Below are 27,058 nucleotides of genomic sequence, written 5' to 3' on the forward strand. Positions count from 1 at the left end.
TGGGCTTTCAGAAACTAATTAACTGATACGGAACACACTTTCTTTATATTACTGTCAATCACATTTTCCTGCTAATTTTTTCTTTTCTATCACTTAAAAATTCTTACATGGAGACCAGTAGCATTTCCTCCACTTTACATCCTCAATACTTAATGTCTCAGAAAATTATCAAGAAAAAGTCCTCTGGGCCCAAGGAAAGACTAGATTCTTCTACAGACTATTAAATGTTGAACATTCTCTTAATCAAAATATATGGCTGCCTCGTTTGCAGTGTTACATCAAAAAGCAAACAAACAAACAAACAAAAACAAAAACAAAACAAAACAAAAAAAACAGAGAGAGAGAGAGTTTCCTGTTTTCAATGGGCAAACACATTTGTAAAAATAAATCCTTTATAAATGATTCACACACTGAGTTATATAAAAGTCTGGCAAGCTGGTTCAGGTCTAAGCAATTCTTTTCCTTTATACATATCACAGTAGTACTAAGGAAGAGCTGTAACCCCAAGACAAAATGCCATAATGACACTATATGAAGTGATCATTATGATTACTAATGTACCAGCTGACTGATAAATTAGTTAAAATATCTCATGTTTTTAATTCCTCACTCCTAAGTCAAAGATATGAAGTTTACTATACTTTGCTGAAATCCAATAACTCAAGATATTTTCCATTTGATGTCTCCCTCTAATTGATATGTCACTCTGTACTTACCAGCCCTTCTGAAGAATGCCTTCACCTTACCAGAACATAAAGAACCAGGGTCTTGGCCTCTAGCATATGTGACAGTCTGCTCCTACATAATTATTTTAAATTAGGACTCTTTGGGCTCACGTGGTCTCTTACACATATGTGTCTAGTTCCTTTGCTCTCTTGAGCATCTATCTACACAATTTGATGTTGGGCAAGGATAAGGAAATGTTCTGGGAGAAAAATGAGATACCTACAGGATAATAAAGGGACTAACTGGTTTGCTTTGTGACATTGCATAAACCCATTTAACAATTTGGACAGGTCCCTTGCTTAAATAAGAAACCCTTATTCAACAGGGTCTTTTACTAACATCAATTGAGATAATCTACGTCAACATATAACACGAACAGAAACAGAAATAATAAAATATCCCTTCATATGACAAAAATCATATAATGACATGAGAACTAAGGATACACGACACATTCAGCTTTGGAAATAAGGTGTCATATTCTAACAAAATATTTCAACGAGGCTATCATTCATTGAACACTTAGCAGCCAAGCTCCTAGATTTTCATTAGCTAATAAACAAGTATATGACCTACGAGAAAGGACAGCTAGACACAAACCACAGATGAATACACTCCCCATCTCTCAGTTTAGCTATCTTTTTATGCTTACTCATTAAAAAACAAAACCAAACCAAACTGGGGATTCCTAAAAAGGACTTCTATTCAACGGACATGTTTTTATTTTCTAACCTCAGATTTTAAACTATTTATTATTATTATTATTATTATTATTCATTATTTCTGGTAAGAATAGGTGGCTCCATGTTGAGTCGGTTAAGGTTTTTAATAAAACAACTTCTCTCTTGATCAAGATTACTATGTGACGCTGAATTAGTATGCAGTAACCTAGAAATATACAGAAACCAGGACTTCACTTAGGGAGACCTATCAAAGAGCTGACCCCTGTGTCCAAAAAGCTGGGTATGGCTGGTCTGATCTTCTCAAAAACATGCTTGAGATGAACACTTTCAAAAATTGTTCCTTCTAGGAAGAGAGAAAAGAGGAGTCAAAAAATAATTCTATGCAGCCTGAAATATACTGCTTCTTCCTCTTCAGGATTTTTCCACTTTAATTTGATTTAAATGTCCTCATTTCACGGTCCCCGTGATAATTAAACTCACTCAGATCTAGGGCACATGTTTTGATGAACAGTAGCACTGTCTAGGGACATCTCATAAAGACTGATTTTCACACAAGGAAATAACAAAATGGGATACGTTGTTTCATTCATTTGACCCTGTTCGGCACAGACCGTTTCTCTCAACACTCACAGCCAAAAGTAGTTGTTTTTTCAAAAAAAAAAAAAGGCTAGAAAATAGCAATACCAAACTTGTTTAACAGAAAACAGAATCCAATGTAATACCTCACTAATTTTACAATCAGCTACATCTTTTCATTTGACTAGAGTTCTCATGAGAATTTGTCGCTCTGGAGTTTATCAACATGACCAAAACATTCTGATCTTATTATGTGAGTTTGGGAAGCCCACTGTAAAACCCTTCCTTTAAAGCAGAGAATGCATTTTTAAGGCCTTGTCTAAGAAGGAATAACTGCCATCTGATGTATGTGGTATATTTATTCCTCTTCAAACGTTCCCATTTAAGCCTTTTCTGTTTTTCTGCAAGTCAGTATCTATCATGGTAAGACATTCTCAGAAAAGGGTTTTGTTATCACCAAATTAAGGTAAACTGAAAAAAAAAAAAAAGGTTACACAAGAAAATAAACCAAGTTTCTTTTAATGACTCCAAATGTACATTTATATTGTGGACCAAAAAAATACTTAGCAAATCATGTTCGGCAGATGAGTTACTGTAAACAATGAGACATATTTATATTTGATAGCTGCAAATACGAGTCCAAAACCCCCTTTATTTTGTTATGCTGCATTTATCTTTCTTTAAAAGAAATCATAATTACATAAAACAAGTTGTTTTTTTTTTTTTTTTTTTAAGATTTATCTACTTATTTGACAGCCAGAATTCACAAGTAGGCAGAGAGGCAGGCAGAGAGGGGGGACGGGAAGCCAACTCTGCTGAGCAGAGAGCCCGGTGCAGGGCTTGATCCCAGGACCCTGGGATTATGACCTGAGCCAAAAGCAGAGGGTTAACCCACTGAGCCACCCAGGTGCCCCTTAAAACAAGTTTTATTATTCAATCTCCTCCCACTACTCTAACCAAGCCCTAAAGGTTCTGTTTCCTAAATCCTTCCCTCTCAAATTCACCTTCTCTTTTGATCTCTGCTGCACCCAGTGAATCATTTCAGGTTTTCATCATCTCTCTGGATTATTTTTTACAAGATAATTATTCTTTATTTTATTATGAAATTCATGTGTTCATATTAAAAAATATTGAGAATGCAGAAAGGTAAAAAGCATAGAACTTATATCAAATGAAATGCTAACACTAAGAAGTAGTCATGGTTTGGGAGAGAGACCAGGAAAGCCAGAAGGTTGGGGAAATCACAGACCTTCCCCAAGCGCAGAAGGAGGAGGCAGAGCTGCTTATTTGTCCCTTCCCTACCATAAAGGAGTGTTAAAGGACTGATTCTGTAATCTCTTGGCTTTTTTTAATTGAAATTTTAAAATTAAAAATAGCACCCAACCCAGAGTTAGCAGACTGAAGGAAAAAAACAAGGTGATTCTGCTAAAGAAAACATTCTTAGTGGCTGAATGAAAACTTTTTTCTTCTGAAGCTTTTTCCTTTCCTAAAGGAAATAAAGTTCACTGGCAACAATCAGAGCCAGGGCCTTGAGCAAGTTCCTTGCTTTGTCTCTGCAGAGGTCTCTTTTGCTCCTTCCAACATCCAAGGAAATGAAGCACAGAAAGGCTGTGAGCACTGGAGTGAGAGCTCCTTGAGGGCAGGGATTCATCTAGGTTTTGTTAAAATGCCATACGTACACATGTACTCAGGAAGGATTTCTGGAATGCAAGAACAAATGAGTGAGCAGATGACCAGGGCTCTGTTGTGATCTGGCTGAGATCTGCACTTGTAGCCAGGGCTCTCCTACAAAGATGACATTTTACCATCTTCTTAATGAGGAGCATGTGTCAAAAAGAAACATCTTCTTAATTAGATACTTGACTTAAAAAGAAAATATATTTGCCACATATAATCTAAAATGTAATGAACTATAGACTTCTTTAATTAATATTAAATTAGTAGTTCTAGATGACTCTTTCCCTAATTCCACAATTTGAGGTCCATGTGTTTCTGTATGTAATAAATACACAGACATAAATATCTAGCACAGCACTGCCCAATATGGTCATGTTAGCCAGCCACTTGCAGTTATGAAATTTAATTAAAATGAAATAGAAGTTGAAAATTCAGTTCTTCAATTCCAAGAGCCACATTTCAAAAGCTTAACAGACTTATGGGCTAGGGGGCACCCTAGTGGGTGACAAACCTAGAGAACATTTCTTTCATCCCGGAAAGTGTTGGATAGTACTGACTTAGAGCTACTGATTCAATAGTTAGCCCTATTAGAAAGAGACTAGAGGGAAGGGTGAAGATAGAAATCACTGACTACTTTAACTTATGTAGTTAATGCACAGACTATGTCTACAAGGGTATACATGTGTATGTACCATCTTCTTAATGAGGAGCATGTGTCAAAAAGAAACATCTTCTTAATTAGATACTTGACTTAAAAAGAAAATATATTTGCCACATATAATCTAAAATGTAATCTAAAATGTGACATTCCTCAGGCACTCCTAGCTGCTCTAGAACAAAGGAAAGGGAAAAACAAATGGTTAACTGATAGAGATCACAGGCAAGTAGGACAGGAGTCTCCATCAGTTTACAACTGTCTTAAGGATTTACAAGCAAAAAAAAAAAAAAAAAAGCCATCTCCAGAAGTCTAGAGGCTCAAGTTCCGGAAGCCCTAACATCACCCTCTTCTCTCTTCAAGATAGAAAATCTTCTATCATCAATCAGCTATCCTCACAACCCCAGTGCAGCTCCTTCTGCCCATCTGTGCTATTCCCGTGCTTTAACAAAACCACCCTTTTGCGCCAAAGACATCTCGAGAATTCTTTCTTGGCCCTGGGCTCCCGATCCCAACATTTCCGTATCATTTGGCATCTGAACACGGGTCTCAGTCTTCTCATCTGGACTCTGAGCCACGGTGCAAAGTGGTGAATCCTTTCTCTTCTCTTCCTTTACTTTCATTTGAGGGGCTTTTCAAGGAGTACAGTCTTATAGGAACACTTTCATGTCCATTGCTCAGGCTACATGCAATCCACTAGCTCCTGGCCCTATAGGGAGGAGAAAGTCTGACTTCTGGCTGGAAGTTATTTCTCTGGCCAGAATGGTAGTAAGACCCAGAAACCTGATGCCCTCTCTTTATTCCTGTCCCTATACAAAGTTGTCTGTCTTGGGTAAGGGGCCGCCACCTAAGTCCACCAGGACAACCATGAGACTGAGACTCTCTTGAAAGGTTTCCTCTTCATTGGTCTAATGTGATCTCTTCTACATCTCCAGTCCAGCCATGAGCCACAGATACCCTCCCAAAGCCAGACAAAACTAGTACCCTACTGAATTAAAACCCCACGGGGGGGGGGGGGGGTGGTTTGGCACCTGGGTGGCTCAGTGGGTTAAAGCCTCTGCCTTCCGCTCAGGTCATGATCCCAGGGTCCTGGGATCGAGCCCCGCATTGGGCTTTCTGCTTGGCAGGGAGCAGGGAGCCTGCTTCCTCCTCTCTCTCTGCCTACCTGTGATCTCTGTCAAATAAATAAATAAAATCTTAAAACAAAACAAAACAACCCAACAGGGGGCCATTTCCTAGGGAACTCAGCTCTAAGGAATTGCATGTGTTGGAAGGTTGCTCAGACCGTCAGGAATTTCTGTCTTGACTGTTTTCCATCAATGTTCCCTACCAACTGCTTAAATTACAAAATTCAGTAATTTCTCCTTGTAAAAGTTTTCTAGTGTTTTCCAAGGGTTAAAAACAGTAGGTTCTTCAAGGCAAAGCAAAATAAGGCACAGACTTTCAGACAAGGCAAGGCCTTCGTGGCATCGTCTTCAAGACAAGACACAGTATCTCTGTCCACTTGTTGGCACCCATTTTGCAGTCGAGAATGCAATAAGGAACCAGGGACAGGGGATACGATTCCCTCCTCCAGGGCCTTTAATGGCAGGGCACTGATCATAGTGATTTCCTCTGGAAAGTCCTCTGGAAAGGAGGCCCTCCAAAACCAAATAGCCCCTGATACCCAGACTGCAGCTGGAGGAGGCCTATAATCAGAGGGCTGACTTCTAACAGGACCCAATGGCTAGGCAGCTCTAACTTGTGGCCTTGGCTCTCCCAGGCTGGCTAGGCTGCCTGACTCCGGGTTTTGCCTGGATGCAAGGACACATTTTTAAAGCTATTACCAACACAGCCAACCCTCAAATTTAAAACAACAGTGGGTATGTTCTGTGTCTTATTCGTACGAGCACTGAGCATCCAACTTTGTTCCCTCTTTAGGACTGGAGGTGTTATTTGGCATGCGGACGCTCTTAATATGTACACAGTCAAAGCCCTAAATAACACTCAAAATAGCATTTCTCTATGAAACACTGAAAAAACTCAATCATAAAACAGTTCTACAAGACAGAACGGGATTAGATGTTTTAGCAGCAGCACAAGGCAGTACATGGGCCATTATAAAAATCCAATGCTATGTATGCATTCTAGATTGTCCCAAACATGGCACAGGGCTACTGAAAAATCTGAATACCCAAATTGAGGCTCCACGAAATCCTTCTCTCCCGTTCAGGGATTAAGTTCCTGAGTCTGGGGGATGACTACAGTCAACTACTAAGGATCTCCTTGTTGGACTTCTCATTCTTATAGCCATATTAATCCTAGTATGTTGCCTTTTTCAGTGTCTTTCTGCTTGGCACTAAGACTCCCATCTCCAATGACTTCAAGTCCGCAGATGATTCCCAAAGATTCCTAAAGATGTACTGAGTTATTTCTTTACTAAATTGGATTCAACTGCCTCCCCCTTTTGCAACTCCACTATATGTTCCCTGGCTAATACTGACCCATAGGTAGGGATATCTCTACACCCCTACTGAGCAGGAAGAAGCTACAGAGAGTGAGATCCTCCACCTTCAACAACCTTAAAGATTTTAAGGATCAAGACTGTTGGGGGGAGGGTGGCGGTAAATGATGAGGGAGCAAAAAGCAAGCTAAAGGCAAAGCACAAAGCTAACACCCTGCACCCCTCCCCCCGGTAAGATACATGTGACATTCCTCAGGCACTCCTAGCTGCTCTAGAGCAAAGGAAAGGGAAAAACAAACGGTTAACTGATAGAGATCACAGGCAGGCAGGACAGGAGTCTCCATCAGTTTGCAACTGTCTTAAGGATCTACCAGCAAAAAAAAAAAAAAAAAAGAAGAAGAAGAGGACAACAATCTCCAAAAGCCTAGAGACTCAAGTTCCAGGAGCCCTAACATCACCCTCCCCGCTCTACAGGACAGAAAATCTTATATAATCCGTCACTCCTCACAACCTCAGTGCAGCTCCTTCTGCCCATGGGAGCTGTCCCCATGCTTTAATAAAACCACCATTTTGCACCTCAAGGATTCTTTCTTGGCCCTTGGCACTGAACCCAATGTTTCTACATGCACGGGGCACAGTTAAGTGTGCAGGAATTCACAAAACTAAGTGTGAGCCAGAAGCCTCAGGTTCTCCCAGGTCCACGCCTACAAGTGTTCTACACATACATATGTATCTTGATTTAAAATAAAATTCACTGGACTCTGGAAATTCTATGAATTATCTGGGGGAGACATAACTGGCAATCTCATGGGCTTCGATGGAGAATGCACTCGCAGGAAGGAAAGATTTCAACTCTAGGCGTGGCTCTCTGTGTAAACTGGGATCTGCTTCTGAAAGCACAATGAACCACCTCTAGCACTTAATAAGGTAAAACCAAAGCAAGAGACTGATGACAGGATTTTCAAGCTTTGGTCTGGCTCCTACAGTTTACACTTAGCTGGATGAGAAATGTGCTGAAGCAGTTTTGAGGTTAAAAAAAAAAAAATCTTTTAAATCCAAACTAAGCCTTCCCCAAACTCTGCACTTCCCTGTGCTCCCACACATCTGAGTACATTTTCCTTTCACTGCAGCTTCCATCCCTGGGAAAGTCCAGAGGCCAACTTGGAACCACTGATGCATGAACCACTGTACATGAACCACTGACATACAAAGGCTATTAAAAAAAAAAAAAAAAAAAAAGGCAAAAAAAAAGCACTGCTCTATGATTTGAAGCAAACAGCTCCATGAAGAAAAGTAGAAAATGTCAGAATGGATCAACCATGAGAAAAATATCATCTTCTCTTTACTTGTTTATTTTTTGTTTTCAGTTTTGTGATTTTTTTTTTTTCATCTTCCTTAAGGATACCCCTTCTTGTCCTATTTCATTCAGTTACAGGTAAAGAGGGAATGAGATTTAATCTGTGGAACTCCAGAGAACACATTAATGAAGGAGAGGAAGCCGCTGAGTAATAAAGGTTAGTTCAATATAACTTTCTAGGGGCACCTGAGTGGCTCAGTCAGTTAAGCATCTGTCTTTGGCTCAGGTCCTGTGTCCAGGGTCCTGGGATCAAGCCCCGTAAGGGGCTCCCTGCTCAGTGGGGAGCCTGCTTCCCTCTCTCCCTCTGGCCCTCCTGCCCATGCTCTCTGTCCCTCTCAAATAAATAAACAAAATCTTTAAATATATATAATATACACACACATACACACACATACACACACACGCACCGCACATACACATGTATGTATGTATATATGTATGTATGCATGTATACATTCTAACTGAGCAATCCAATAACAGAACTGACTGCTCCATAAAGTAGCGTTCCCATTACTGGAAGTATACAAGCAAGTCAGGTCCAAGTTCTGACTGAGAAAACTGTATGGGACTGCCCTGCATCTTTTTTTTTCAAGATACAATGAACATAAACATTATATTAAGTTCAGGTGAACAACATCATGGTTGGCTATTTTATATACTGTGAAATGACCGCCAAAACTAACATCAGTTACCACAGTGACAAAATATTTTCTTGTGGTAAGAACTTTTAAGATCTCTTAATAACTTTCAAATATGTGATATAATAGTATTACCTACAGTCACCATGCCATGCATTACATCCCAGGATTTACTTATTTTATGACTGGAAGTCTGTACCTTTTGACCACTTTCACCCATTTTGCCCACCCCTCTAAAATACAGCTAACTCTTGAATGACTCAGGGCAGGGGTTGGGGCACCAACTCCCACATAGCCCAAAATCCACATATTAACTCTTGACTCCCCCAAAACCTAACTACTAATAGCCTACTGTTGACTGGAAGCCTTACTGGTAACATCAACATTCAATTAACATATTTTCTATGTTATATGTATTATACACTGTATCCTGGCAACAAAGTAAGCTAGAGAAAACCCAATGTTATTAAGAAAACCATAAGGAAGAGAAAATGCATTCACAGTACTGGGCTATGTTTATTGAAAAAATTTTGGGTATAAGTGTATGCATCATTCAAACTCATGTTGTTCAAGAGTTATCTGCAGTCTTCTTCTTTTTTTTTTTTTTTTTTTTTTATTAAAATATTTTATTTATTTATTTGACAGGCAGAGATTACAAGTAGGCAGAGAGAGAAGGAAGCAGGCTCCCCGCTGAGCAGAGAACCCGATGCGGGGCTCGATCCCAGGACCCTGGGATCATGACCTGAGCCGAAGGCAGAGGCTTTAACCCACTGAGCCACCCAGGTGCCCCTGCAGTCTTCTTTAATACAAATATTTTCCTCAAAATTGCCTCTGTAGGGAAATAGGAGTACTCACATAAAAGATATAGATGTAAGAGTCTTTCATGAAAAAAATTATTGAACAGTATTGTAGTTTGACCCTGTTTTTGTGAAAGAGAACAAAAAACAAAGCAAAACCCTTTCAAACCAGCAACTATCCCATTTCAATATATACTTACATGTGTTTAGATATAAGGGTATGAGAAAATGGTCAACAGAGGAAGGGGGGCAACTTTTACTTCACATTTACATAATTTGGTATTTTTGGTACAACACTTATATATTGCTCCTGTAATTATCAGGCTAATAAATTTGTAAAATTAAATACCCGCAGCTATGGCAACATTTGGCCAAATCTGCTTGTGGTTTATTCTTTCTCCTGAGTCCAGCTATCATGGGGAAATCCTGCAATACAGCCCCTCTTCCTCCATTACCACGCACAGCTGGGCTATTGCCCTCAGTGGGGACTACCTCATGGGTCTTGCTCTTGGCTGTTCCACTGCAACCTTGTCATTGCACTGCTCTCAGAGGCTAAGCTGTTTCTCCTGGGTGCTGGAACCTGACTCTTGCCATTTCCAGACTCAGGGAAATGGAGTGTCATCATAAAATGAGCTGAGCCTCTGGGCCAGAATCATTTGTATTTGAAGCCTCATTTGTTCCTTCTTGGTGTATATCCTTGGGTGAGTTACTAAATCTAAACTCAGGTTCCTTGGCTTCAAAGGGACAGAATGGCCTCAGATGGCTTTTTTGTGATGACTAAACTAACCAGCACAGAGAAAGCATACAATGACTACAGAACACAACCTGTGCTTGGCCCACAGCAAGGGCTCAATAACCAGAAGTTACTTGTTTGTTGTGCTGAAGCTATGGCCATCACTTGGGGATTTTTCAGGGTCCAAGAAAATAAGTTAACATCTAAAGCACTGTAACACATCAAAGACGGTATCTGATAAATTCTAGATGTTATCAAGTGCTCACATTATTTTTCTTGCTATACATAAATATTAATTTAACTCTGCTATGAATTTAGTCACCAGTACAAGCTATTTATTATTTTTAGCAGAATATCCCTTCCAATATTTCATTTTGTGTTTTCACTAAAGGAAGGTCAGTTTTCAGTTTCCACTGCGAATTCCCAACCATGATATGTGCCAAATAACATCTTAACTTCATGTCAGACGGGGAAGACAGTTAAAAACAAAAACACTCACTTAATGAAAATTCCTCCTAGAATTATGACCAAATAAAATAAAAAAGCTTAGGAATAATTCCTAGAAAAGTCTATAAATGTACCTGATTCTAGGGCCAACCTCTGAGATGCACATTGTCTTCCTCACTTTGTTTAATTTTGACAATGTGATTTCCTCCCCCCACACCCCACCCCTCCCACCCCCACCCCCAAAGAAAATCAATCAGTCAGTATAGAAATACTCCGGTTCAGAAACACGGATTCAGTCAGAAAAAGAGATCCTCCGGCTTTGAGTTCAATAACTAGCGATATACCCACACAGGTGAGCACACAAACACATAATGGAATTTCCCCTGGTCTCAAAAAGTAAATGCATTCTAATACAGGTTGCTAAATGGAATGCCAATCAAGGACAAAATACCAAAGTTCCCCTTTTTAGGATTTCTATGAAAACAGTGATGGGATCAGTAGCTCATAGGGGACTTTGCTAATCAAAGGGCAGGTACCAGGAATGGATGCAAAAGTGTCACAATTTCAGAAGAGACCTGGCATGGGTTCTTAAGGGACATTCAGAGAACCTTATATGCCCCTCTGCAGTACCGGGCTGACAATGGCACTACCATGAAAAGAATGTTTACTGTGTAGAATGTTTGCCTTGTGTTTATGAAACAAGACAGGCTTTTGTTGCATATATAGATTGCCCGTGTGGGATTCTGGTTCCTTCTTCTAAAAAGTCAGGATGCTGAGTCACAGCCTGAGAAAGTTACAGGGAAATCAAAGGCACTGACACGGTAATAAAGAACTCGGCTATAAACCGAGGAAGGGAAGCAGAAAAGGGAACTTGCTCCAGATGATAAGAGAAGCGCCTTGTGCCAAGAGGAATCGGCAAAGTCCTGTAACTACGGTATTTACATTTTGGGAATTTTACTGCTTTTCCATCAAGGATAAGCTGATAAACACAGCAACAAAGAATTCACCCCAAATCTGCAAGTAGAAATGTTAAGAAGCGACAAAGTATAAACTGTTAAATTTCTTTTGCTTTACCATGTATTGCATGTGGTTTATTTAACTTAATACAGTTGAACTAAGGGGCTCTATTAGTTCCCTATGTCTACTGTAAAAAACTACTACAAACTTGGGGCTTAAAATAACACACAATTATTCTCGGACAGCTCTGGAGGTCAGAAGTCCAAAATCAGCTGCAGGGCTGCATTCCTTGTGGCCCCTTCCTCCAGCTCTGAAGCCAGGAGCACCGTCTCTGGCTTGAGTGTCTCCCTGCCTCCTTCTCCGTGGTCAAACCTCCCTCCACCTCCTTCATAGTGGACACCTAGATCGCATTTTGAAGCCCACCCAGATAATCCAGGATAATCTTGCCCCATGTCAAGATCCTTAATTTAGTCATATCTTCAAGGTCTCTTTTGCTATATAAGGTAACACTCACAAATTCTGGCATCACGACCTGGCTATCTTTGGTGGTAATTATTCAGTCTACCACACTGGTTATATTAGCATGTGATATAAATAATTATAAACTCAACATTATATCCCATGTTCAAATCATTACTAGGTCTCAGAAAAGTTCACTGTTTGCAGTGAGTGGTAGTAAACATGTTGTTTCTAAATCAAAACCCAAAAAAGTCTACTTAAAATGATCCTGAAGTCTCAAGATGCAGTGGAAATATTACAGATGTGAGGTTTCATTTTATGTTCAGGGACCTTCAGCCTCTTGGAGATGGGGATATTGGAAGGAACATTTTAACAGGCTGGATTTCCAAAGGGTTAAATCTTGTTTTCGTATTTGATCACTTCAATCATCACTGAAATCAGTCTTCCAGTGTTTATAATCACCTACAAAGCTGATGAAGTCTTCCAAATATTTTTCCTTTTATTGGAGCTCCTTACTGTGCCAGAAATCATTTTTAATGACAATTTTAAAAAAAAATTTTTTTAATTCAAAACCAATCACATGCTTGGACTCCCCAGTGACACCACTGGGATCTACTTCAATGACATACGGATTTCAGCACAGCAGCAATACATTTCAAAGACAAGATTCTTCTGGAAAAACAGAAAAAAATTAATTTCTTGAAGCTATTCCAGCAAAACAAGCAACTAGCTAAAGCAGAGCTACTTCAAATCTTCCCAGCAGAAATAAAGTGATTTTATTCTCTGATTTTTAATCTATTCCCCCCTAACTGCTTAAATTATAGAAACATGGAGGCAAATAAAAGCTAAAAACTATAGTCCAGAAATAACCAGTTTAGTATATAAGTTAATACTCTCCTAAAAGCCTCATGAGTGAAACATAAAATCTGTGATTAGCAGAAATGTCCTGCTAAGGAAAACAAGTATGAGTGGCATAAAATTAGAATATGCTCTAACTCAACTTCTCTTCTTCCTTCCAACTTTTAAAATATATTCTAATAATTTTAACTGCCTATGAATAATTTTAGACACACACATATGCTTCCTCTTTTATGATGTTATTTCAATGCTATAAATTAGAAGCGGCCTCATAACTCTTCCTGTCATTATAGGTATTTTCAGAAAGAATAATTGATTATCAGGTATAAAATCTGAAAAATTATTTTGGCAGATGCTCTCAATTTAGTTGGCTCACATCCAATATGTCCATTCAATTTCTTACGAGTATTTTTTGTACTTGATACATACCGTCCGTATCCTTGGGAAATGACATTGCTCAAATATAGGATTCGGGGGTGGAAGACTAGTAATATCTACTTTGAATTTTTTCCCTTCTAAAATTGCTGTCAAGCTCTAAGGTTATTCATTCATATGTAAAGGCACACCAAAAATAGATTTTTAAAGAAAAACCTTGGCCTTGCTTTTGTATTTCTGAGGGCCAGTCTCTGGGGCATGACCTTCCAACCACACGGCAGCCTTGGTTGGGCTTTTCAAAATGCCTCAAGGGTGATGATCTCTTAAGGGTACTAGTTTGCTCTTAACCAACCAAAAGAACCCCTGTATTGTAATAAAAAATAAATGCCTGGTCTTTTTCCCTCCCAGGTCTGGCATCCAGCTCCTAAAACACTTCCAATCTCCTGAGTGATAAGAATATCTTTTGTGTGTTAATAAATGACTCCTGTTGTGTGTGTGTGTGGGGGGGGGCAGTTAAGGCAGCCTCAGGACAGGAAGTGGTCACCAGAAACACCAAGCCTTGATTAGGAGATAGTAAATTTTGGCCCCACCTCCAGACTTCTGGGGAGGGGAGAGGGGCTGGACGTGGAGTTCAATCACTAGCGCCCCTGATTCAGTCAGTCATGACTCTACAATGACAGTTGCACAGAAACCTTTACATGACAGGGTTTGGGGAGCTTCTGGTCTGGTGATCATACAGAGGTGCTACGAGGGTGGCAGGCCCAGAAAGAAGCACAGAAGCCCTGCTCCCTCCCACTCCCACACTTTGCCCCATGCATCCTCTTCCATTGGGCTGCTCTGAATTACACGCTTTAGAGTAAACCGGTAAATGTAAGCAAAGTGTTTTCCTGAGTCCTGTGACTTGTTCTAGAATTGTCAGACCTGAGGCGGGATCCAGGAACTCCCAAGTGTATAGCCAAGTTGGACAGAAGGGCGGGCTGACTGGGGATTCAGGACTTAATGAATGGCGTCTGAAGTGAGGACCATCTCAAGGGACTGAGCTCTTAAACCTGTGCCTTTGACACAGACTCAGGGCCTGTTAGGGTCAGAATGGAATTGAATAGCTGGGATACCTAGCTGATGTTGAGAATCAGAGAACACCAGACTCCAGACTTTGCCAGAACATCCATCTTGAGCACATCAGAGAAGATGAAAAGTGACACTGATGAATTTGTACAAAACCCAAGCAGGCTACCCTTTTCTCAATCAGAGATGTGACTAAGTGCCTGCTGGTATGCTCTGCTTGGACCACAAGCACTTTTTAAAAAATCCTAATTGAGGAGGGAGCAGGAGGCTGACTGAAAACAAAGCAAAAGCTGGCACCTTGCACCCCCCTCTCCACCCGCTACCCTCGGTAATCTCCCCTCGGTAATGTGTGTGACATTCCTCAGGCACCCCAAATGATAAACAAATAGTTAACTTGCAGAAATTACAATCCTACAAGACAGGAGTCTCCCTTGGTTTACAATGTCCTAGAGATCTACAAACAAAGAAGTTACCTTATTAATAGCACAATTTCCAGAGGCAAATAACTCAGTTCTCAAACCCTAATGTCACCGTCCCCTCCAAAAACAAAACTGAAGGAGGCTGAGGTAGAAGGAAATGTAAATATAATTAAATCTCTTCTGAACCTAAATCTCACTAACAAAGACGCTTGATAGCAGGATTGGGACATCCCACCAGGAATCTCCCAACCATTTTTTTAAAAAAAGATTTTTTAAAAAATTTATTTGACAGAGAGAGATCACAAGTGGACAGGGAGGCAAGCAGAGAGAGAGAGGAGGAAGCGGGCTCCCCGCTGAGCAAAGAGCTCAATCCCAGGACCCTGAGATTATGAACTGAGTGGAAGGCAGAGGCTCAACTCACTGAGCCACCCAGGCGCCCTCCCAACTATCTTGATGTTAACGGCTGGCTAAAAGACAACATTGATCAAGCTGCAGGGTCTCCCGTATCCTGGAACCTAGTAGGTCCTCTTTAGCATATGAAAGCTCCTTTGAAACCTCCCTTCTCCCCACCTTCCCCCAACTGCAAGATACAAAACCCGCCCTCTCTCACAAGCCGGGGCAGCAGCTCTTCCTGCCCACTGGTCCTGTCCCTGTGCTTTAATAAACCACCATTTTGCACCAAAGATGTCTCAAGAATTCTTTCTTGGTCATCAGCTCCGGACCCCAGCCCACCGAACCTCACCTAGGTTCTAGAACTTCATCATAATGACTAAAACACAGCATTTAAAATGAGGATATTTCACATAAAAAGGTAGATTTCAGGCTCACATTGAAGAATTAGCAGACATGATAGCACTGGTCCTGGGCCCCGCCTGGCCAGCCAGGCTGGAACAAAGCAACAGCAGCTTCCCTCCTTGGAAAAGGCACATGCAGTCATTACCAGGCCCCAGTCCTCCTTCCCCACAGTGCACCAAAATTGGAGGCTGGCAGTTACCACTTACTGTCCACTCGTTTCCACCACTGCTTTGGTCTCCAAGGTCAGTATAAGCATTTTTTGCTCCAGACAGTGTCAAGTTTTATTCTTGGGTCAATTCAGATCATCAGAAAGCTGCAGTCTTGAACCATGTTATGTCAGCCCACTGCAGAATATCTTTTACTGAGCCCTATATTGGCATCATGTCCTCTCTTGGCATTTTCGCTGCAATAAACTGCATTTATGAATGTTAATAACAGACCCTACTACCACATCTTTTTAGAGTTCCTTTAAATTGGATGTGAGGTCCTAAATAATTTCAGGGTTAAGGGTAAGGAAGGGTTTTGACACCTGGAAAACCAGTAAGTGCTCTACTCATGAACAGGGAGAACCGTGGAAAGAAGTCCCTTTGTTTTTGTTTTTTTAACATACGGACATATGTGTGTATGTTTATTGGCGAGCTTACGGATTGACTGTAACCTCTAAACCCAACTCATGACCCTAGGGTCATGAGTTGCATGCTCTTCTAAGCCAGCTGGGTGCCCTGAAAATAGGATCCCTTCATAACACTGACCACGGAAGTAGTTCTGAACAACTACACAACTAATAGCATGAAGTTCAGGGTCAAGAAAAAGGAAGGAGTCTGGTGAAATAGCCAACAGCCATGCAAAAGTTCAGATGGCGAAAGAGGGTTTCAAAAAAAGTTCCATCAAATAGAACTAACTACCCTCTTGGAGGTTTCCTGAGAGTTGAAGTAAATATCTGAATTATTTTCTCTGGTGTGCTTATTTCTTTGGACGTGACTTAAAGCTGGGAGTGGACAAAACAAGGCTGGTTGCATGTGGATTACACACATGTAATTTTTATAAGGTATCTCAAATCCTTGTAGAGTAGGGTGGGGCATGAATGAATGAATGAATACATAACAAATAAGGAAATGAACAAAGATTAGTCCTGGAATGATAAAGTGGGCCAATGACAAGCTGAGTTTTATCTGTGTCAAATTTCACAAATTGATAAAACCCTTGAATCTGACCATGCCACATAGACTAAAACGGACCTCCTATCAAGGGAAGCTGCTCTATACCCTTCAAATGACAGAAATCAAACTTCACCCAATACCAATCTATTAATTCAAAGAATAATATGTTTTGAGAGGCAAGACCTAAGAATTCCCCCACATTCAAAACACCTGCCTCCTTCCCCCAAATAAAGAAAACTGGACTTCCTTATCATTAATTCTTCTTTGTCCTTACTATGTCTCTCATCATGCAGAGGTAAAAAAAGAGTTCATTATATGTCACTAACTTAGTCATCAAACCACCAATAGCAGTTTTGTACCAAGAAACTTACACTCAGAGTTTTAAAGGTAATTTCTCACAGATTTGCATTTATTTATAGAGTTTAAGTGTTCTGATCTCAGGGATTCCTTTTAGTACACATTATAAAACTTTTTAAACCCTTATGACATTAGAATAATAATAGTCATCCAAATTTCCTGTGGATTCCCATGTTCCTTTGGTAAACCATAAGAAAACTCAGCTGGACAGTATTTTGGCTGAGATTAAAAAAGGCTTATGAAGAAAACCAAAATGTAATGGCAACGATATTGCATAAGATGGGGGAAAATAAATATATTTAACTATTGTGGAAATTCTCTGCAGAGAGCATAATAGCCACAGTTCAAATGAAAATCAAATAAAGAAAAGTTTCACTGCTGGTTTTATGGATTAGATAATAAAGCTCCAATCGATAAAAAAAGCAAGTTTCAGTATTTAACCCATATATACAATTTCACAGTAGCATGGATAAAAACTAAAAGTCAGCATTTATCAACTGTTGTATCTTTAGTGAGTTACTATACACACAAAAGCAGGTATTCTCCATCAGTATATTAGTTCTTCTATATTTTTCAATATTCATTGTTTTTACAGGAATTGTAATGTCAAAGAAAGCACTGAATTGAATTTTCAGAATTCTACATAAAGCTGTCACAATATTAAAAATCCTTAAAGGATAAATTTAAAATGGTAAGATAATTATCTAAGGGGGGAAAAAAGTCTTTTCCAGTTTGTTTTCCAAGAAGTATAAATTATAAAATCTCATGTAGGAAAGCTCCTTAAAACGCATCTGATCAAATCATCCAATGATGGAATTCAGTACTGTATTTACAGATGCTCTCTCAAAACTCTCCAGTTCCTAGAAACTCACTGAGACTCAACATCTATCATTCTTCTTTTTAAAAACTTTAATTGAAGTGCCGAGTTCAGTGTCTAACACCCTACAGATAATTGTAGCTGACTTTTGCTGGCCTTCCTACTATCTTTTCCCCTTGTTTTAAGATCAGGTTTCAATTTTCAGTAAATACACCCTCCCCCCTTTTAATACCATATCGGGTAAGGAACCCCCTCAGCTCCAGGGATGAAACACTCAACCCAAGCCAATCAAAGCACAGAGGCCCCCCGGATAGCTGCCTTAGCAGCAGTGACTCCAAGAACCAGCCCATGGCCTAGGCTGGTCCAATCACAGTAAATCCTACGTCAACTACTGGCAAACACACTCGCTTTGCCTGATGTTGCACAAGGGACATCCTGAATCCGCAGTGTTTGCCAAGGAAAATCTAAGAAGACAAAAGAGTGGAAGAGCTTGGATACGGAGAAACTGAGTCATGATGACATTATCTGGGCCCCAATCCAGGCATTCCAGAAGTCAAATCTAAAATTTAACCTGGACTTTTAACTTATGTGTGCCAGTAAATCCCCTAATGCCTTCTTTTCTCTCCTCAGAGTGTGATGTTTTCTCTTACTTGGGACTCTTGCTCTCTGCTCCCAACAAAGGGAAAGACAGTCCTGGCTATTATGGAAATTTACATAAGAAATAAGGTTTGTTTCCTGTGAAGGATCCCAAAATGTGGATTCGCTGAGCTGGGGTTGGATGTCTTTGTCATATGACAATAAAATGGATGTCAGTTGTACCTTAAAACCAGATAGTGTGCAGATCAGAATGCATTATTAGGGGACTTAAGAGAATTTTTAGGATTCTAGAGTGAACTCTCTGTTTCTTTCAGCCTTCAGTAAGATCTCACAAGGAGGAGGCACGTTTAGGCTGTAATTTATCAGCTTAAAGGAGAACCAGATGAAAATACACCTTTGCTAAGAGAAAATTTTTGTTTGTGGCTTGCAGGCCTGGTGACCTGGAGTCCTGCACAGGTGGGAAAGCCAAATTATCTGCCCCCAACTAAAGTCAGTGCAAAAAAGGTAGAAGGCGTTGCTGTACTGAGATGAGGGTTTGTAAGCAACTGCTCTTCCTCAGGCACTCCCAATACGCCTCCACTTATTCCCTCTGCCGCACACACAGGATTGTGGCCCACCGTGCACTGCACCTACACTGATGCAGCTAGAACAGTCCAGGGCTCCTAACAAGCAAATAAACAGCGCCTCCCCAGGTCAGACCACTGGTTTTCACTGCCCTGAAACAAAGGCCCAGAGGGCAGCGCTGCTCTGAAGGCCCAGAGCATGAGCTGACTACTAGACCAGTGCTGAGAGACCAAAATTCCTGAGCCAGCTATCTCCATCCAAAGTTCCACGGTCCTGGTGACTAACCCATGGAGTGTGGCCAGTGAAAAAAGAATGAAAGCCTGCAAAATTTTTAGTGAATTGTACTGCCAGAGAAACCCCTCATTTGTCAAATATATGAACTTGTAAATGCTTAACTCCAAAGTAATGCCCAGGTCCCCAAATCTATGCCACCAGAAAACGGGCTCTGAGGGAAGTCCGGCTCCCAGACGGGCTCCTCCTCAGTGTGGTCCGGGAAATGGATAAGAGCAAGCCACTCTGAGCAGAAACAGTGGCTGCCCCAAGGCTGACCAGGGAACTGCCCCACTGGCAGAGCAGGGAAAACCTGCTGTTCCTGTTCAGCAAGACAGGAAGTGCCCCGGACCACTGGCCACTGCGCTCTCCCCACCTGTTTCCCCTCCCAAAGGGGTGTTTTCACTTCAGTCAGAGCAAGCAGAGCTGGGCAACTGACTGAGACACCAGAAGGTACTCCTGTTTGCTCCTACCCAGGAAGATAGAGGCTGGCGGTCTTCCTGTTACCACACACCAAGGGTCCAGAGCCCCAGGAGTAGCGCACTGCAGGGTCTGAGGGTGAAGGGGAAAATCACAGCAAACCCAGAAGTCGGCTATTCTCAAGGACTCGCCTAGTCTCCTGGGGTTTTCTTGCCATTTGCATCAAGAGGAGCACTCACTGATAGAGAAAACAATTATTACTTATAAATCTATAAATGGCATTTATAAAGTTCTTCGTGATGCTGAATGCCAGAATCCGCCTCCGAAGCTTCCAGCCATTGGTCTGCCTTCTCTCCTCCCCTGTATCAGAGAACAGAGACTTCGCTCCTCACGGCAGGCCTTTCAAGATGGGAAGCAGATAGCACGCCCACCCACCAACTTTTCTTCTTCAGGCTACGTATCTCCAGCACCTTCCATTTCTCTTCATACCAGCTGTGTCTGTGCTCCTATGTATTTGCTGCTCTCAAATGAACATACAGTTCATTGCTTGCAGTATCCCGGCAGGCACCTGAGCTGAGAGGGCGGGGAACTCCATTATCCTTTCCCTCCAGAGGAGGTGAGCTGCTTAGGGCTGTGATAGCACACACTCCCCGGTGTGGGATGGCCTCTGTGTAAATACAGATGCCAGGACGGAGGGAGGATGGGAGGGCCGAAGTGAGGAAAGAAGAGAGGGAAAAAAGGGAGAAAAGAAAACTAGGAAAGGGAAACAGAAAATGAGGAAAGACAAAAAGACAGGAAACAGGAAGGAAGGGAGAGAGGAGAAACTGATGTAGACTAACACATCCCCAAAGTAGCAACATTTTATTTTATTTTATGTATGTATGTTCAGTTAGTTAGAGTATTTCTAAAAGGAATGATATGATCCTATCCCCCAGATGATCTTTAGAGAACAGAAACTGCAGGGGAGAAGGAAAGAAAATGTCAAGACTTTAAAAATCTTTTATGCTACCCTCTTTTACACTGTTTCAATTTCTTATCATTATCACTTACAGTTGCTTTTAATCATGAAACATGGGTGAGCCCTGCAATCTGTAAAAACCATATACTTTCTCATTTATCCTCTATTCCTCGGGTCTCTATTTTCTGTTTTATGGAGAACAACGCTTCACTGTGCAGTTCCTTTGACCCATTAGGTTTCCAAACTCCTTGGTGGCGCAGGATTCCACACTCATCCCGGGGGTCCTATGGTTCCAGAGCAGCTGACTTCAGGAAGTGCCTCACAGAAGGCACAGCAAGGACGGAGGGAGCAGTGAGCCAGGGCTGGGAGGTCTCCGTGGACATTTTCCAACTCTAATCTCCCTAGACCCTTCAGAGGCAAACACCACTACCAATCTGATAGATATATTCCAGCTTTCTTGATGCCACACCCTGCTTTTGTTTGTGTTTCAGGAGGAAGGCCACATCGGCTGGGGGGCGGTGCTCAGGTGAACACTGATAAGACCAGATCAGAGACGCTGGCAGAGGCTGAAATTTGCAGGCTCTGTACCAAGGTAAAGAGTTTAGATTTTATTACAAGGGCTATGAGAAGCCACTGGAAGATTTAATCCAGAGGATGAGGTGATCTGATAGGTGTTTTGAAAGTTCTTCTGGGGCGCCTGGGTGGCTCAGTGGGTTAAAGCCTCTGCCTTCCGCTCAGGTCATGATCTCAGAGTCCTGGGATCTAGCCCCGCATTGGGCTCTCTGCTCAGCAAGAAGCCTGCTTCCTCCTCTCTCTCTCTCTCTCTCTGTCTACTTGAGATCTCTGCCTATCAAATAAATAAATAAAATCATTAAAAAAAAAAAAAAAGTTCTTCTCTGACTCCTACGTGAAGACTGGGATTATTAAGGGTAGGAGTAGAAGCTAGGAGACCCTCTCAAGGCTACAGCAGCCGTCCCGGAGAGCGAGGATGAAGGCGATGAAGTGAACAGACAGGTTACGTTCTGGAGGTGAAGTCAACAGGGTTTGCTAATGAATCAGGTGTGGAAAGTGAGGTAAAGAGGATTAAAACCAACTCCCAGATTTTCAGATGGGGTAGATGTACTTGCAGTCACGGGGAAGATCAGGGATGGGGCAGGGTTGTGAGTCCTCTCTTCCTGCTCTCTTTTCAGAGGACCCACGGCCCACAAACTCCATTTTTATTCCTAAACTGATGCCTTTTCCACTTTATACTTCCAGTTCAGAATTATGCTCCGAGCGTCTTCCCTGTGTATCCAATCACGTCTTCCACTTCTCCACGTGCCCTTCCCAGAGGCACACCAAATTCAAGGTGACCCAAGCCCCGCCTGTCAATTATCTGCCCCAAACCTGGTTTCCCTGAGATGTACCCTCCCTTACTGGAAAACTGTTTAAATAGAAACGGGGGGGGGGGGGGGGGGACCCTGCTCCGTCTCAATCTCCATGATCCACCAGTGCTATTTCGCCATTAATTTTTCTTTGCAGCAATTATCAATAATCTAACTGCATCATCACTGCTGCAATTTAGCTGTTCAACATCTGGTTCTCCCCACAGAATGTAAGCTCCCTGAGGGAAGGGACAATATCCTGCTTAGTTACATATCCCTATATACTCAGTGCTTACACTAGCCAGGATATACACCAGAAGCAAAATACGTTTGCTGAATGAATGGGTAAATGATGCCCTCACTAGCCAATAACTTCGGTTCAAGAACTACCTCTCAAGGCTCAGTAACTCAGTTCGAGCAAGAAGTCAGCTAAAGTCGTTTTTAAGGTATTTTCTAGCCCTAAATTCCATAGGAATAAACAACTAAGAGATAAATCTAAATCACAGGAAGATTAATTATTCAGAGAACAAAATTCTGCATTATTTTAAATGAAATTTTCTTATATGTGTAGAGGATGAACTATACTATGCCCACATGTATTTCATAAGCATCGTTTACATATATATATATTTTTTAAGATTTTATTTATTTATCAGAGAGAGAGAGGGGGAGAGAGCGAGCACAGGCAGACAGAATGGCAGGCAGAAGCAGAGGGAGAAGCAGGCTCCCTGCTGAGCAGGGAGCCCGATGTGGGACTCGATCCCAGGATCCCAGGACGCTGGGATCAGGACCTGAGCCGAAGGCAGCTGCTTAACCAACTGAGCCACCCAGGCGTCCCGCATAGTTTCTATTTTTAAGTCACTTTAGTTCTACCTCGTGATGATTTCAGACTCAGATAAGAATTTTGTGAGAGACTTCCATGATTAAAGCCAAACGTTTGCATTTACTAAAAACAAAAAGACAAAAATTAGCCACCCATAAGTTTCTTTTAATACTTCTCTCACTGTGCATTCAATTACAACTTATTTTTAAAGGTTCTTTATCAGTTCTGCAGGGTGCCTGGGTGGCTCAATTGTTTAAGAGTCTGCCTCCAACTTGGGTCATGATCCTGGGGTCCTGTTAAGCCCCATCTTGGGCTCCTTGCTCAGTTGGGAGCCTGCTTCTCCTTCTCCCTCTGCCTGCCTGCCACTCCCCCTGCTTGTGCGCTCTCACTCTCTAAAAAAAAAAAGAAAATCTTAAAAAAAAAAAAAGGTTCATCAGTTCTTGATTAGCTCCCTACAAAAATATTTTTGCATGCAGTATGATTTTTAATAAATAGTGACAACTTCATGGATTAACATGCCATTTATTTAAAAAGTTCCATTATTCTCAGAGGAAACAATTATGTAGAACAAAAAGGAAGGAAGAGACAGAGGCAAGAAGGCCTTACTTAAGCGAGTGAGGCAAGTCTCTCATTGTTCCAGGAGGAAGTGAGGAACGGAATTGAGATTTGGGAGGGTTAGGAAAGGTTCTGAGCCTTGCCTTAAAGCTGCATCTGCTAAGCAAGTAGACTTTTTTAAATCAGGACTGCTATTTTGAAGTGATATGTGAGGAGTGCTGATGACATGCTCATTGAGAGAGGGGACAAATCCTCTGTCCTGACTGACACCCAAGACCTGCCCCACTTATTCCTTCTAAGAGTTCTAGCTGTCTGCCTCAGCAACTAAATGTTTTCTGTGTCTGTATATGGCCTTCACTATAGGCACATTTGTCTTTCCTGGTTTCTGATTTTTTTCCCCTGAATTTTTTTTTTTCCCTTCAATGCAGTTAAACTATGAGAATCACTTAAAATTGTGACCCCAGGGTGCCTGGGTGGCTCAGTGGGTTAAGCCACTGCCTTCGGCTCAGGTCATGATCTCCGGGTCCTGGGATCGAGTCCCGCATTGGGCTCTCTGCTCAGCAGGGAGCCTGCTTCCTCCTCTCTCTCTCTGCCTGCCTCTCTGCCTATTTGTGATCTCTCTCTGTCAAATAAATAAATAAATAAATAAATAAAATTGTGACCCCATATTAAGAAATCACCAGATTTCCAGAGCCAATAGTTTCACTCTACGGAACACAAAAACTTTTATTTTGAAAAACATAAATATTTCCTTAAACAGCATTTCCAGAAATTGGAAAATAATTTATCATAAATACAAGAAAGAAAATTAGTCTGAAGCTCCAGAGAGAAACTGAAACCAGTAAAAGAATTCTGGCGGCCAGGGGCGCCTGGGTGGCTCAGTGGATTGAGCCGCTGCCTTCGGCTCGGGTCATGATCTCAGAGTCCTGGGATCGAGCCCCGCATCGGGCTCTCTGCTCAGCGGGGAGCCTGCTTCCCCCTCTGTCTCTGCCTGCCTCTCTGCCTACTTGTGATCTCTCTCTGTCAAATAAAATAAATGAGATCTTAAAAAAAAAAAAAAAAAAAGAATTCTGGCGGCCAGAACATGTGGCAGGGAGAAGGAAGCCTCGGACAGCATGCCAAGGAGGTAGCATCAGTGCCATGGATAGGAGAGCCACCAGTGGCCTCAGAAAACACCAAGGGCACCTGAGAGATCACAGCAATTCCTCACCAGTCCTATCCGAGAACTTCCCACTCCCAGCAGCACTTCCCCAGAAGTAAACTTGGTGCTGAGTTTCACTATAAATCAGTTGTGAATTTTGAGTAGGCTACCAGCCAAAGCTGATTTTTTTAAGAAATTGAAAACTTTGAGCATCTTTGGTGTGCTAGACCCTCATGGGCCATAAATGAAGGCTCTTTACTGACCAGTGAAAAATGGAACTGCTTAAAGCCAATTATCTGTGGGCTTGTAGACTCGTGCCTCCTATCCTGGGTGCAAACTTTAATCCTTAGGTAGCATAAACAATGAACGGATGTGTGCTCTCTTGCCTGCAAAGTAAGAAAACTAAGTTGGTAATTATTTCCCTGATCCCTTTAATAATTAAAAGAAAAGAGGAAGGTATCTGGTGGCTCCTTGTCAGAGGGAATAAAGGCAACCCAAATTCACCCTGGTAGAATTAGGTTTAGCACATTAATTTAAAAAAGTGGCAGAGAACAGCCTAAGAATGATCAAAACCATCAGTCAAGAAAGAGTAATTGGTCCAGACACATGGTCAAGGGATTGGTCCCCAACAGAAGAGACATGAACGGACTCTCTGATGACTGAAGTCCTAGGTAGGAATCTTAGAGGTTTGGGTCTTCAACAATGTTTTCCCCTTACCTTCCAATGGAAGATTATGACTGTGAGTCAAAAGAAGACATGGAAATATACAGCAGATAATGAGAAAAAACTGACCCAAAAGATAGGCTTCTCTTAACGAATATAAGGACTCCATCTCAGTGTCCTAGTCACATGTAAATCCCATGAATTTCATGCATTGCACCCCCCCACCCCGTGTGAAATGTCCTTCCTCCACTTTCTCCACAGCATCACCTTTCTTATGATGATGCCCAGGCTCTTTTGGATAGTCACTTCCTCTGCCCCATATTCTTAGCACTTGGCAGTCCCCTTATTGGGTACTTATCCCATTGTTGCCTCTTTTTTAAGCATCCTGTTATTATACCAGACCGTACATTCCTACAAGTATTTTTTTATTTGCATACAGTTAACACACAATGTTACAATAGTTTCAGGGGGTACAACACAGTAACTCAGCTTCTCTGTATGTTGTGCTCTGCTCACCAAGGGTGTAGCTACCACCTACCACTACACAACGCTATTCCAGTATCAACTGGCTGTATTCCCCATGCTGTGCCTTTTATTCTTACGACTTGTTCATTCCTTAACTGGAAGTCCGTATCTCTCTCTCCCTTCCACCCCTTTTGTTCCACCTTCTACTCTCCTCCCCTCTGGCAGCCATCAGTTTGTTCTCTGCATTTATAGGTCTGATTTTGTCTGTTTATTCCTTTCTTTTGTTTTTTAGATTCCACAAGAATGGGGTGCCTGAGAGGCCCAGTCATGAAGTGTCTGCCTTCCACTCAGGTCATGATTCCAGCGTCCTGGGATTGAGCCCCATGTCGGGCTCCCTGCTCAATGGGAAGCCTGCTTCTCCCCTTCCCACTCCCCTGCTTATGTTCCCTCTCTCGCTGTGTCTCTGTCAAATAAATAAATACAATCTTAAAAAAAAAAAAAAAGATTCCACAGGAGTGAGCCAATGAATGTTTGCTAAGGGAAAGGACAAATGAATAAAATCTCATGGCCAGAGCTTAAAAGGAACATGGCTCAAGAAAGATGAGGTTCTTCAAAACAAATTCTGTCAACACCGTCCCAAATGAGCCTGTTGAAGAGGCAAAGCAGAAAGCATCTCGAGAACCAAATGTATCCTGATGAACTCGAGTTTTCAGCAGGCATGTACAAAGAATGGCAGAAAGGAACAAAATGAAGCTCAGACAAAAGCAAATGACAGAAACCTAGAGGAACAGTGGAAATTGGAAACTCAGGATGAACAGATGGTTGTAATCAACCCCAAAGGGAAAAGTCACAAGGAAATTTTTGGGATATTGAGAGAATGAGGCTTCAAGAAGCAACAGGGCCACTGCCCATGGCATACCGGGTGAAGTTAACTCCTAAGAAAGAGAACGTGCATCTAGTCCACTCCAGCATGGCAGCTCTCTCAAACCGACTAAGGGAAAAAACTAGAGGACGAAGCATCACAGCTAAGGAAATGAAATCCAGGACAAAGTCTCTAGCCCTGTATGAAACAACTCCCTGAGTTGTGGAACCCATTACCAGTAATCTCTGAAGAGAAAGACTGGAATTAAAAAAAACAAAACAAAACAAAACAAAAAAACTTGGGGCACCTGGGTGACTCAGTGGGTTAAGCCTCTGCTTTTGGCTCAGGTCATGATCTCAGGGTCCTGGGATCAAGCTGCTTC

At 41.6% G+C, this 27,058-nt stretch overlaps 1 protein-coding gene across 10 annotated transcripts in view; it reads right to left on the minus strand.

The window, feature by feature from the left end:
• The window catches only part of NCOA7 (nuclear receptor coactivator 7), a 160,344-nt gene that overhangs the window by 81,683 nt on the left and 51,603 nt on the right, over positions 1-27,058 (minus strand). The window lies entirely within an intron of this gene.

Source organism: Mustela lutreola, chromosome 6 (genome assembly GCF_030435805.1).
Source record: "Mustela lutreola isolate mMusLut2 chromosome 6, mMusLut2.pri, whole genome shotgun sequence".
NCBI lineage: Eukaryota > Metazoa > Chordata > Mammalia > Carnivora > Mustelidae > Mustela > Mustela lutreola.